Here is a 15,002-nt window from a genome sequence, read left to right on the forward strand (position 1 = left end):
CTCAATGTACATGAATTTCGTATTATTTGGAATACAAGATGAGGATGGAATAAGCCAAATAAAAAACAGGCTGCATGTCTACATACATGACATAATATAACTAAGGCTCATTTAGTCAAATTTGTCATTTTCTTTTCTTTATGACTGTGAGCTTGTGTGGGAGGAAAAAGCGGTAAGTGAGATATTGTAGAAGTATAAGTGGGAGAGCATGATTGTGTGTGCTTGAGTAGTGTTATTAAAAAAAAATTAAAAAATGCAACACTTAAGTAATTTTTTTGGAGTGTTGGTTTGCTAAGTGAGTAGCAGGTGTTATTACACCTGCTTAGCATGCAGCACTGTAAAAAATATCTTGGTAAATTTATGGTATATATAAAAAATAAACTGCAATCTGTGGTTTACAGAAATTTGCTGGGATTTTTTCTGTAATGATGTCTTTGTTAACATACTTATGTTAAAATACCACTATAAAAACCTTAAAATATACAATGTAACCTACAGGTTGTAAAATAGAATTAGAACAATAATAATAAAATAGAACAAATTGTATGTTGCCAATTCATAAAGAATGGTCAGTACTTGTACTGTATATACATCCAATACACAATAGCTGAATAGGATAAAATGTGACACAAAATTCCCTAAAGTACAGAATGAGAAAGAAAAGAAAAAACAAACAAAAAAACACAATAAATATGTTTTGCCCTATTTAGCACATGTGCAGCTCACAAATAAATGATATTAACTGGCACAGTCATTATAACTTTCTCTTTAGAACCCAAAATATTGCTCCAGAATGAACTTCCTTTTGAAAGCCACCTGATATCAGAGCTTGGCATTCCTTCTGTGTGGAGCTTGGTGGCTTACACACGACTGATGAGGCTCGCCTTGTGCAGTGAGCTGATTGCTTTTAAGGTGGGTGGCTGATGCAGAGGGTTTGCTCTGCTGTGCAGAATTTTTTAATGACGATCTAGAGAGGTGTCTAGCCTGTATGTGATAATGGAGGAAGCACAGAGCAGCTGGAAGTGGATTATCAGAAGCGACTGGGAGACTGTATGTGTGTGTGTCTGAAAGAAATGAGAGCTGGCCTGTGTGTGTGATTACACAGTGAAGGAGGGGCAACACCCTGGACCTTGAGACCTGCCTCACAGCTGCAGTGCCCTGGAGAGATGGATGCACAGCAGGCAGGCAGGCAGAGATCTGGATGCCTGCTAGGGTTCCTAGCTGCTCAGTGAGCTCCAGAAGCACTATACAGACTGCAGGGAGAGTGGGCCATCTGTAGACTTGAGCAGAGCCTGCCGCAGGGGCCTGATTTTACTCCCATGATCAAACGTAATACAACAGCATGGATGAAAAATAAGAAAGAGATGCAAAATTGATTGGGTGTGTAGGAGATAGGGTTCTCTCTTCCCTTTCATTCTCTGTTCTCTCTGTGTAATATCCCTTTTCCTTTGTTTTGACACAGCTTATTTATTCCTTACATTTGCTTTTTCCATGCTGATGGCCTTGCTTGATTTAAAAGAAGAGAAGTGGGTGTTTAGAGAGGAGAGAGAAATCAGGGTCTTTTGAAATTAACCAGAATAAAAACAGATACTCAGATAGACACAAAACTGAAAATGTAATTAAAGCAGAGATAGTGATTCTGTTCAGTAAAAAAAGAAGATATTTAAAAAATTGGGTTATGGGGCCCAAATAACACTGAACCAAACTGACTCAAACACTAAATAACGTCCATAAAAGTAAGACAGTCCTACATATTTAGAGTTGAGGGTGACTAATTTACTAGGTTTACTTCTATTTTGAAACTGATATGAACCTACACACCTTCCAATGCAACACAAGAAGATGCAGAAATCATCAACATCCCTGACAGGACAGTCTGGCAAGCCCAGGTTCTCTCTTCAGCTATTTCCATTACAGTGAAACAGTTGCCAGCACAATACTCCTCTCTCGACATTCCATTCCCTATTCCTCCTCATTCTTTGCAAAAGTAAATGAAAGTATTCTGTTAGCACAAGTTGCTAGTGTATAGTGTATCCAATGCTCTTGACCTGTGTAGTTTCCCTGTACTTTTGTCCCATTACCCCTCTCTGCTACAATGAAGACTCAATTCTCTTTCCACAGACTCCCATCTGGCCCCTGTCTCTCTATAGCCTCTATAGAGAACATGATTCCCTGGATCTCCTCAGTCTATTGTTTAGTGGAAGAGACTCTGGGAATGGAGAGGACATTTTAAACAGCAAGTGAAACCATTGTTTCTCTATTGAGTCCCATTTGTACATTCTCATTGGCCTCATTGATCCTGTCTTTGAGTCTGCTTTATATACTAATATTGTGAAGGCACACCATTGTGGCTTGTATTCTTTATGGTATCAGATGTTATTGGGGACCTGTTGAATGGGTATTGTGTTGTTTTTTTTAACAGACAGGTGGAAGCAAGAGTTTCTCTCAGGTTGCAGGTGTGTGATAAAAGACTGGGACAGTGTGTCCTCCTAAACACAGAATGGCATTATTGAAGAGAAATCAGAGTGGATTAACACACATAACTTATATGTGTATACTGTATAATTATCCTTCTGTTTTATAAATATCTGCATATCTGTCGATCTGGAATCCAAGTGGGAATTCATAGAGTTCCTCTGTGAATTTACGGTGATGTGTAACAAAATGTAAATACTTGATCTGCAGTTAGGTGACTCTCAGTTTATCATTTCTCCTGCCATGATCTCTAACATAATGTCTAGTTGCTGAATTTCTCTCTTTCTAAGAGCAGATTGGCTGATAAGGTAAAAATTTCATTTCATTTCATTTATTATACAGGAAAGGTTAAAAGTAACAGTTAAGTCACCATCAAACGGGCCTGGCTCAGTTTAAGCAACCTGGTTTACAGCAGGTTCCTGTTCTGCAGCAACATAAAACAACGAACAAGCTCAGTACATTTTTACAAAACTTAGACATAGACTGAACAGAGTACCGACCAATATAACAATAAAATACATGAAGACAAATCTATAAACAAATTAGTGTGTACAAGTATGACTATCCCGGAGAAATAGTTTATATGTTTTTTTTAAAAAGTATGATAGAAGATAATGTTCGAATGTGATAGGGAATGTCATTCCAAATTTTGGTGAAAGTATAGAAAAAGGATCTCCTACCAAAATGATTTTTGTAAGACGGAACTGGGATAAGTTCCTGAGAGACTGACCTAGTGAGACGTTGTGGTCTCATCTTGTGTGTCGGAAGAAGCTCTGTGAGTGCTGGTGAAGTGCTGTTTAGAATCTGAGAGTAAAATGTAATGGCATGACAGTTTACATAGTTCTGGAAAGTCAAAGCTTTTGTATGTGTTAGGGCATTGCAATGATGAGACCACCTTGGGAGGTAACTATGAATCTTGAGTGCTCTGTAGTATCGTGCTATCGGTTCGGTGATTTCTTTTGTAGTGAGAGACCATATTGGCAAACAATAAGACATTGTTGAGAACACAATGGCATGTAGGTAAGTTTCAGAGATTGAGGAAGAGAGATACGACCTTATCTTATTATAAACATAGGGTTTCTGATTCAGCTTTTTTGTTAATTTGGAAATATGCTCTTGGTATGTGAGATGCGAGTCCAGTAGAACACCAAATTAGTTGTAGGTCTTTGTGATAACAAGATTTTGGTTTGCAAATTTGATACAATCATTAAAAGAAAAACATTTTCTGGGTGAGTGAAAATACTCACCCAGAAAATGTTAAAATGTTAACCATTTATCCACATGAATATGTGCTATCATGTTCTCCAGATGTCAACAGCAATATGTGCATGTAACTGTACATTTGCATGGTTAAGGAAACTCAAACATGCTTAGATCACCTGTGTATGAGTATGTGCAGACATATGATTATAAATAACACAGTCTTTGCCCTGAGGTTTGGCCAAGGCTGATGAAGCAAGGAGAAATGACTCTTTTTCATTTAGCCAGACCTGACCCCAGCATTGATTCCAGCCCAGTTCCAACAGGAGTCCATTATCTATGAGATTACTTCTTCGGGTCTTTAATTTTGTCCTTCAGCACCTTAAGAAGACCCAACACATAGAGTTGATTGAGTAACTCCTCTGACCTGTTCTGACTGTATTCTTTGACCTCTAAGAAGATCACAGCATCATTCTACTAACACCGCAGCATTCTCTCACAGCTCATTTATGGTCTTTGCTTTGTTTTTCTCCTTCGCTCTCATAATTTTACATATCCATATCTATCTATCTATCTATCTATCTATCTATCTATCTATCTATCTATCTATCTATCTATCTATCTATCTATCTATCTATCTATCTATCTATCTATCTATCTCTGTCTTTCATTATTTCTTTCAACATGCTCGTGCAGTGAGATGTAATGAGAGGTAGGGATATTCAATAACTCCAGTGACCATCCCATCATTACACCATCACTAAAATGAGGACATAATTAATACACGCCACTTTCCTCCATTTAGTCTGATGCCTTTTCTGTTTTTCTAATTGATCTCAATGCCATTTCAGTAGCTACAGGTTCAGAGGCCAGAACTATGATTGTCAATTCGAAGCCTTGGTCCTGCATGCTAATTGATCTCACAACAAGGTTATATTCCCTGAACAACTTGCGACTGCGCCGTAACGATCTATTAATTATGATGGATTTTACAGAGGCATGTTTTCACAGGCCCTCTGTCTGCTGTCACGGACACTAATGATATGACCTTTGGATACTGACAAGGACTATCACCAGAAAAGTGTAAAAACACAGCAGATTACTGTGGAAAGAAACAAAAACGAATATAGCTGCAAGCAGCAATTACGGGGCCAAGCACTCCAGCGGAAAGTTGAGGAGGTAAGCATGGCATGAAGCATCACAGGAAGTGCAACAATGAGCAATTAAACCAATTTTAAGATGATTGTAATTGAAATGGCTGAAAAATCATAAATACAACCACTAGTAATAAGATTAAATGGCCTATCACTTTTGACCAACAGGTGGCGCTGTAATCAAATCAATTTGGTGTGTTCTGTGTGAGATGACAATGACACACAAAAAGTTTAGTGTCAATATGTTAAAGCATTGCAGAGACACAGCCTGAAGTGTCCATTTTGGCATGATGCCTCAAATTCGTCGCGGTGGTATGCAAAAACGGTTTTGTATATCGATACAAAATCCATAACATTTAGTTACCACAGTCTAAAGATTATCTGATTCAATTTTGGTGAAAATCGGACTAACGGATGAGTTCAAAAAAGTAGGTTTACAACATAAATCAAAATGGCGGACAGGAAGTTCGGATTAATCTGGCATATTTTATATCTATATTATCGGCATAAGCCAGGGAATATTTTGAGACCAAAATATTGTCTCAAATATTTTTTGAGAAAATAAAAATATTTGTTGTCTCATACAAATATTAGACAAAATAGTATGTTTCTTGTTATATGTCGACATATAAGTTTGGGAGGTTTATGCTCAATTTGCCAAAAAAAAAAAAAAAAAAAAACCCCATTATCCTAAAAATATTTTTTCTAATCAGCATTTGTGATCTAATTTTCAGGACGAATATATATATATATATATATATATATATATATATATATATATATATATATATATATATATATATATATATATATATACATTTACTTTAGAAGCAGCAGTGGATAAGATATGATACACTGATTATATCATGAATACTGAATTAAATAAAAATTTAAATTTGGCAAATAGTATTTTTCTTGTTTTACACATACATTTAACATATTTTAGGGAGGTTAATACTTAACAACAAATCCAAACGGGTAAGAAAAATTTAATTAAAAAATAAACTGAAAACAAGCCTTATTACAGTAACACACTAACACACAGTTCTCAAAACAGTTCTCAAAATATTTTTAGTTACCTTGGCATTGATTCCTCATGGAGTGTCATTTGTACGTCATGGGTGCTCATTTATTATACAGAAATATCAATGAAAATCGAACCTAGTTTTCAGCCCATCAAGCTTGTTTACTGCCTTATGCTTCAAGTCTGCAATAAAAAGAGCGATGGGACATGTCAGAGTATCAGGATAAACAGGATAGAAATGACAGTTCATTAATTAGAGGAACAGGCAACTTCATCCCAAAGTAATGTTATTGCATTGATACTTTCATGCATTCATAAGCAAAAACATGTTTACATACATAACATGCATATTTACACATGTCGGTCCACAAACAATTACATCTGTGTAATATTTCAAACATGACCATAAAATAGGTCAGAAGTATTTTGCTAATTTAAGGGGGTCATATTTATTCGGTCCCACTTTATGTTAGGTGGCCTTAACTACTATGTACTTACATAAAAAAATAAGTACAATGTACTTATTGTGTTCATATTGTATTGTAAAACACTTTTGCTGCTATTGAGGTGGGATAGGGGTAAGGTTAGGGAGAGGGTTGGAGGTATGGGTAAGTTTAAGGGTGGGTAAAGTATGGGTCAACAGTGTAATTATAAATGTAATTACAGAAATTAAATACAGATGTAATTACATGTAGTTTTTTTTTTTAAATATAAGTACAATGTAAAAACATATTCTGACCCACACTGCAGATAATACGATGCTTTTAATGACAACATATGGGTTCAATAGTTGCTGTCATCCATTAAAGGGAATGAGATTCTGAAATGTATCGATACTTTCCTCGCTTCACCTTATGGTTCACTTTTTTAAGCTTTTGACAAACATTATTCTCCCAGCAACACACTGCACCATGCTTATTGAAATGCAAATAGAAAAATACTTAAGATGTGGCAGATATCAGCAGTTTATCAGCAGTAAAGATGTTTTATGATCGAGAAGTTATTTGCAGAGGACATGCTATTTCTCTAAGAGCTAAGGGTGAGATGTGAAGAAAAGTAATCCACAGTATACATCACACATACGATGTTCATATTTTGAAACTGTATTTAGTACAAATGCAAGGCTGCTGAGTGTGTTGCGTTTGTAGCAACATGTAGCTTAGTTTTAAATCGGGTGTTGCGACAGTGAATAGTAATATTTTCTGATTTCAAATATAATTTAAGTGATGGTGCTTTATATAACATCATCTAGTGTAGGTGTCCATGATAAACCCCTTTTGACATTCGTACTGGCTACTGTACTGTAGACATGACACCAGGGCATTATACAGACTTTATCGAATAATTTGCTGTTTTTCTATCAGTTAGTGCTGGCTGAAGATAAAGTCCTTGGCATTTGTTGGCAATTTTAATATGCATGTTAGGTCTGCACAATTAAACGAATTTCTAATTGCGATTACAATTATGGATGCCACAATTACATAATCGTCCACTTATGTTATTCTGCACACTAATGATGTTTTTTTCCTTTCTACATGTTATCTTAAGGGTTTTTCCATTGTTTAAGTTTTATTATAAGATTATAATACCATTCACCATTTTACTTTTTTATAATTTAAAGAAGAAACCAATTCGATGTATAGTTGACATTTGAGGATTAATACTATAGAAAAGTACAAAATGTTTTTCAGTTGGAGTGTTTTTAGTGTGTTTATATTCGTATAAAATATGGCATGCATATGCATCGAACAATGGTATAAACATCATTCAATGTAAATCTGATAATCATAATTAATAATTGCAATTACAATTTTTACATACATAATAATGCAGCCCTAATCCATATACATAATGCAAAAAAAGCATTGAGATTAGTATTTATAGACATTTTAAACTTTACTGGAGCTAGACAACATGTGACAGGACTCACTCATTGTCGTAATCATACTTTAGATTTAATATTATCACATGGAATTGTTACGACCCTGTCTAGGGTAAGGCCGCAACATAAACTGAAATCAGCAATCAAAGATCCTTTGTACATTTATTTACAGAACCACAGAGTAAAAGCACAACTTCATGTCAATGGCATTTATATTCTGCACCCAAGCGATGAAATCTCAGATCATTATCTAGTTAAGTGTATAATACATTTAGCTAAAGCTGCCAATTCAACTCCTTGTTACTGTAACGTAAGGATAGAGGAGACAATAGCAAGTCAAACAGATCCTTTTATTAGGATGAATAGCACCAGACACTGAACACAGGTCCTTCAGAATGTGATGGTATCTCCGATGAAGACGATGACTAGGCAGCGCAGTCTTGCATGGACAACTCGATCCGAGGGTCTGACGTGAAGTGGTGAATCCCCTGTTGGTGAATAGTGAAGACATATACTGCAACGGCGATCTTCCAGACGGAGACAAACCAGGAGACACAAGGAGCCGAAGAGACAGGAACACAACAGGTACATCCATAAAACAATGATCTAACAAACACAAGACGCATGAAGTGAGTATAAGTAAACCGTGGTAATGACGGACACCTGTCGCTGATTTCCCGGAGGATCATCAACGACCACGCACACACACACACACACACACACACACACACACACACACACACACACACACACACACACACACACATACACATTCATTCATAAAATACACACCCACAGTGCAAGGGATCATCAATGAATTCCTCAACCGTGACAGTACCCCTCCCTCTAGGAGCGCCTCCTGGAGCTCCCAGGGGAACCTAGCTGTTGACAGTAATCATCAATAAGGGACTGATCCAGAATGTCCCTAGCAGGAACCCAACTTCTCTCCTCCGGACCGTAACCCTCCCAGTCCACCAGATACTGAAATCCGCGTCCCCTCCAGTCCAGTCCAGAATTCGATTTACCGATAAGTGGTTCCCCATCTAAGAGTCCCTGCGGTGGGGGAACCGGGGCTGGTGGATTAATGGGTGAATAAAATACGGGTTTTAATTTGGAAACATGGAACACGGGATTAATTCTTCTGTACACAGGATGGAGTTTAAGGCGAACTGTCACCGGACTAATGATTTTGGTGACAGGAAATGGGCCAATGAATTTGGGAGCTAGCTTATTAGAAACGGAACAGAGTGGAATGTTCTTAGTAGAAAGCCGTGGGCGTACTCCACCATTGAGAGTTGTTGACACCAAGAGGAAGGATTCTTGGCGGCAATACATCGCAACATTCTCCAAATCTTGGTTGGCTCTCTTGGTCTTGGTGGTAACCCGAAGATAAACTGACAGTGGCCCCCAGTAATTTACAAAATTCTTGCCAAAATTTGGAGACAAATTGGGATCCCCTGTCAGAGACCACGTCCGTCAGGAGGCCATGTAACCGAAAGACGTGATCGATGACAGTCACCGCTGTTTCCTTGGCTGAAGGCAATTTGGGCAAGGGAATAAAATGAGTCGCCTTCGAGAACCGGTCCACTACGGTTAAAACAACCGTGTTGCCTTGGGATGGCGGGAGGGCGGTAACAAAATCTAGCGCTATGTGGGACCAGGGTCTAGAAGGGACAGACAGCGGTTGAAGAAGCCCATCTGGGGGTCGATTGGAAGTCTTACCCATCGCACAGATCGAGCAGGCCAAAAGAAAATCTCGAATGTCGCAAGCCATAGATGGCCACCAGAATCGTTGCTTAACTAGAAATCTAGTACGATTTACTCCTGGGTGACAGGCTACATTGGAACAACAATGACCCCACTGAATAACATCAGACCGTAATTCCTCCGGAACAAACAATCGGTTCGGTGGGCACCAGGACAGATGCGTTACCCCTTCTAAGGCCGTCTTGACCTTCGATTCGACCTCCCATCGGAGTGTGGAGATGAATAGAGTCTCCAGTAAAATGCACTCGGGAGTAGCCGGGCGTTCGGATGGATCAAAAATACGAGATAACGAATCGGGTTTGATGTTTTTAGAACCCGGACGGTATGAAAGAGTAAAGTCAAAATGACCGAAAAAAAGAGCCCACCGAGCCTGCCTGGAGTTGAATCTTTTGGCAGATTGAATGTATTCTAAGTTCTTGTGATCAGTCCAGACAATAAAATGTACCCCCGACCCTTCTAACCAATGTCGCCATTCTTCCAATGCTAACTTGACTGCCAACAACTCCCTGTTACCAATGTCATAGTTACGTTCGGTAGGCGACAAACGATGAGACAAGAACGCACAAGGATGCATCTAGAGATACTTTAGTTTTTGCAATATTATCAACTTGATTTCACAGACACTACTGGAAGAGATCTGAACTGAGCTGGACGATGACATAATTCAATCAACAATGAACTGACTTTAATTGGAAAATTTACTGTTTACTATTGTGCTCTTTTTAGAGCTGCTCTACAGCAGAATTGAATTTTGTTTTAATTATTGACACAATATTTTTTTTGTTTAACACTGTAAATATGCTTTGACACAATCTGTATTGTACTGTATATAGCACTGTATAAATAAAGGTAATTAGACTTGACCTGAATTACACTTCTTTAACTAAAGAATGTTTTTGTGTTTGACTGCATGTGAATGACTGCCAAAAGTGAGTAGTTGTTTTGCTAGATGTTCTTTGAATATGAACTCAGTGAAAGCTAAGGGGGTGCTCTGTGATGTTTTTTGATGTGCTTTGTGAGAGCACTGAGACACTAAACACAGCACTTTTTTGCATCCTTTCCAGAAATTCATAATCTGCTTTTCATCCAATTTATGCCAGAGACAATCAGTGAGTAATGATCATGCGTGTTTTGGTTTTGAACAGTCTCGTCAAATAAGTACCTGTTTTTTATTCTCGTACCATGCATGACCTCAAACACACATGCACACAACCCTCCACATGAATGTACAAATCACACCATCCTAATGAACAAGGACAAAGCAATGACTTTTTCATTACATGTAAACACTTTGACACAGACACAAATCAAAGTGTGCATACAACCACAAAAACACGATGGAAAAGTCTCCCTTTGCCCTTTCATTAAAGCTCATAGGGAGACAAAGTGCAAATCAGACTAAGATGAGCTGCAATAGTGTGCAATCCAGCACAAGGACATACAACTACATCCTTACACACATAAACAAACACACATATTTCTCCCCAGGGTTGTGACAGATTAGCGGCTTATTGATCTACAGGGAGTGCTGGGTATGAAGCAAAAACATGCCTGAAATATTTTACACCATATAACCTGACACATGGGATGCTGATATGAACACAGCAGAATTTAGTGGCATAATGCTTTATGTGTGTGTAAGTGATAGACATAATATACACAATGTCAACATTTATAGCAACCAGCAACATAACTCAAAAATTTAAAATGACTGTGTGTCTGTGACATTGCTTTTATACAACAGTTCAGTATATAAAGTTAATATTGATGATCACAAATTGATGATTAGACATAATATTTCCAGTTACTTTATATATTTTTCTCTGCACCAAAGAAAATAGTCCCACGGGAAGCTACAGCATAAGTAACTGCTAAGAGTCTCCTTGCAACGGCGTATTATGTTTGTTTACGTCTGGAATGACTACGTTTTAAATGAATCAGTGGAATAAATGACAGACCTACTCATAAAGACAGTCAGTGTTTCGAAGAAATTGGTTGATTGCATTGCTCAATCACTCACCTTTAAAGGGATTGGTCACCAGTCCATGCTTTACTCACCCTCAATGCATCCTATGTGTACTGTATATGACTTTCTTTTTTCAGACGAATCAAACTGGGCGTATATAAAAAAAAATTCATGGCTCTTCCCAGCTTTAAAATGGCAGTGGGTAGGTTTTTCTGTTCAACGGTCCATAAGAAGTGCAATAAAGCGAATCAATCCAATAACAAAACTTGCCTCACATGGCTCTGGGGGATGAATAAAGGCCTACTGTAGTGAATCGATATGTTTTTGTAAGAAAAATATCCAAAATATCCATATTTAAAATGTTCTAAACACTTTTCTCTCACTTCCACTAACACACGTCATATGTGCAAGCCATTCGGGCGGATGACGTAGGAAGTACAGTATATTCAGCGCATGCGTCAGTGAGAGTATTCTAATCTCAAGAGTTTGTTTACAGGAGCAAATGAAGCAAAGTTTCCTTACTTCAGCAAAGGAAAACCATACTCCTCCAGGCTCATATTGAAATACATTTTTCTTTAAAAATCCTCATTTTATCTCATCTGTGACATTTCGTTCTGAATTTAGTCTTGCTCTCTCTTCTCTGTGCTAATCATTTTTCACTGGAGCTTATGCTACTCATACGTCCTACGTCAAACACCCGGAAAGGATTTCGCATACTGTTGTCGGAAGTGAAAGAAAAGAGTTCGAATATGGACATTTTTCTTACAAAAACAAATTGATTCGCTACAGGAGGCCTATATTCACCCCCCGGAGCCATATGAGGCATTGTTTACTATGGATTGATGCACTTTATTTAACTTCTTTTGGACTGTTGAACAGGAACAACCACCCAATGCCATTATAAAGCTTGGAAGAGCCAGGATAGTTTTTAATATAACTCAGATTGGATTTGTCTAAAAGAATAAAGTCTTTGGATGAAATATCCCTTTAAAGACTGTCACCACTGCTTTACTATGTGCTGTGACCACTGTGCTCAAATCTGATGATTTTTTTGCAGCGTCTATCACGTGGCTCTGTGTTCAAAAATCGCAACGCACTAATTAAAATAACTTTTTAAAACGAGACTCGACAAGTTTTTTTTTTCTTTTTTTTTTTTCTATTCCACTGCCCTGCTTCTGAAAATGTATGATCGCTTTTCCTCTAATACCAATAACTGCTCACATAAAATTTCAAGCCATTGATGTTTGCCTACAAATCCACTGGCTTTGCACCCCTTTACCTAAATTCACTACTTCAGACTTATGTGCCCTCTAGAAGCTTGCGTTCTACAAGTTAATGACACTTTATTGTGCCATCACAAGAAGACACAAAATCTCTTTCACAGACTTTTACATTAACTGTTCCCTCCTGGTGGAATGACCTGCCCAACTCAAACAGAGCAGCTGAGTACTTAGCCATCTTCAAGAAAAGGCTAAAAACACACGTCTTTTTTTTTTTTTGCTCCTTTTACTCTAGCACTCCCTATTTGAATTACTGTATAATGGAGGTGCATCTCAAGAATTAGAATATCATGGAAAAGCTCTTTAATTTAATTAAACTTTCTTATATTCTAGATTCATTGCACACAAACTGAAATATTTCAAGATTTTTTTGTTTTAATTCTGATGGTTATGACTTACAGCTTAGGAAAATAAAAAATTCAGTATCTCAAAAAAATGTGAATATTTTCTCAAAGATCGAAAAAAAAAAAAAGATTTACAAACCAGAAATGTTCAAGATCTCCAAAGCAGGTTTAATTATGAACTCAATACTTGGTTGGGGCTCTTTTTGTACAAATTACTGCTTCAATGTAGCATGACATGAAGGTGGTCCGTCTGTGGCACTGCTGAGGCGTTATTGAAGCCCAAGTTGCTTTGATAGCAGCTTTAATAGCAAATAATAATTCATTTAGTCCATTATTCATGTCCATCCTTAAATTTGAAGAGAAGAGAAGAGAAGAGAAGAGAAGAGAAGAGAAGAGAAGAGAAGAGAAGAGAAGAGAAGAGAAGAGAAGAGAATGATACTGAGGTGTTGTGATGTGTTGTGTAGTAGAGCACCAGGCTGTGGCTCCCTGGAAAGTGAGTGACTGCTGGCTTGAATGATGTTGACAGGCTTCCAGTGCAGCCTGGAGCTCCTCTGCATGTCTAAATAAACCCAGTGCCCACTCCGTCTCAAACACACCTTGGGCACAATGGCCTGAATTTGAGTTTAAACAGGGAGGAGAGGAGTTGAAACGAATGAGACAGTGGCAGACCCATGTTAGCATGACCTGAATATGACTCATATGATTAGGAATGATCTTTACTTGACCTGAATATGACTTATATTGAAAAAATAAATGCAGAAGACACATAGTATAATCCTCTAAACTACTGCTGATATTGTTGGCTCCTGAATGATAAATTGCTTGTGTTTTAAATCATTTGTAAGTCGCTTTGGACAAAAGTGTCTTCTGTATGTAAAACCCCAAAAGAAAATTCCAGAAGAGACCATAGCAAGGGTGAAAAACACTAATGGGTGCAGGTAGGATGAGGAAAGAAACCTAGGAAGATTTTAACATGGAACACATATCTAACTCTGGCTGGCGCATATTCAAAATGAAAAAAAAGGCCTGATATAATCTGGTCAGTTACTAAATATTATATTAATATTATATTGATTTTTTTTGAGAAAATGTAATGATGAACTATGCATGAAGTAGTCCATCCTGAGGCAATATGAATGATGGTGTGTTGTATAACAGTCATTGGTTGTGACAGACATGGGTGAGATATGTGATGTGTGGTCGGTGACAGGTCAGTTTCATCTGCGTGTGAAGTAGTGAACTTCTAGTGAACCTCGGTATGGATGTTCCACAATATCCATAGAGAAATCTATTTAAAATAATTAATGTTTCTAACAAAGAAAAAAGTAAATCTTTAAACGATAACAGCTAATGACTATTTGCCCAGATAAAAACTTTAATCTTTGGTTGATGGAAGCCTAAGCCTGGGAATTTTGCTCAAGCATTGGGACCTTAAAGGGGTCATATGATGTTGCTAAAAATAACATTATTTTGTGTATTTGGTGTAATGAAATGCGTTAATAAAAGTAACGCCTTCTTTCTTTGCGAGAACATTTGGGCGGTGTTATTCAAACCTTCCCACATAATGACGTAGACATGGAGGCGTGTTTAAACGAGGCGTTTTAGGAGGGTGTGGCTGACTCTTTACTTTTATAAAGAATATCTCTTTGGATATGAGACTTTTGAGTCCTTGCAACTTTAAAGATCTTCTTTATGCACCAAGAGCTCATAACACTCCAAAGAGAAAGGAAAATTTGAAATTACATCATATGACCCCTTTAATTGTCATGATAGTCAGGAAGCTGAAGATGTACACAGTAAGTGTTTACATTTCCTTTTTTGTATATGTTTGACTACTGTGATATAAGAAGAGTCCTTACCTCATACTGACAGCACTAAGAGCTTTTATATCTCTTTGTTATTCAGCAGGT

This window comes from Carassius carassius, chromosome 3 (genome assembly GCF_963082965.1).
Source record: "Carassius carassius chromosome 3, fCarCar2.1, whole genome shotgun sequence".
Classification (NCBI taxonomy): domain Eukaryota; kingdom Metazoa; phylum Chordata; class Actinopteri; order Cypriniformes; family Cyprinidae; genus Carassius; species Carassius carassius.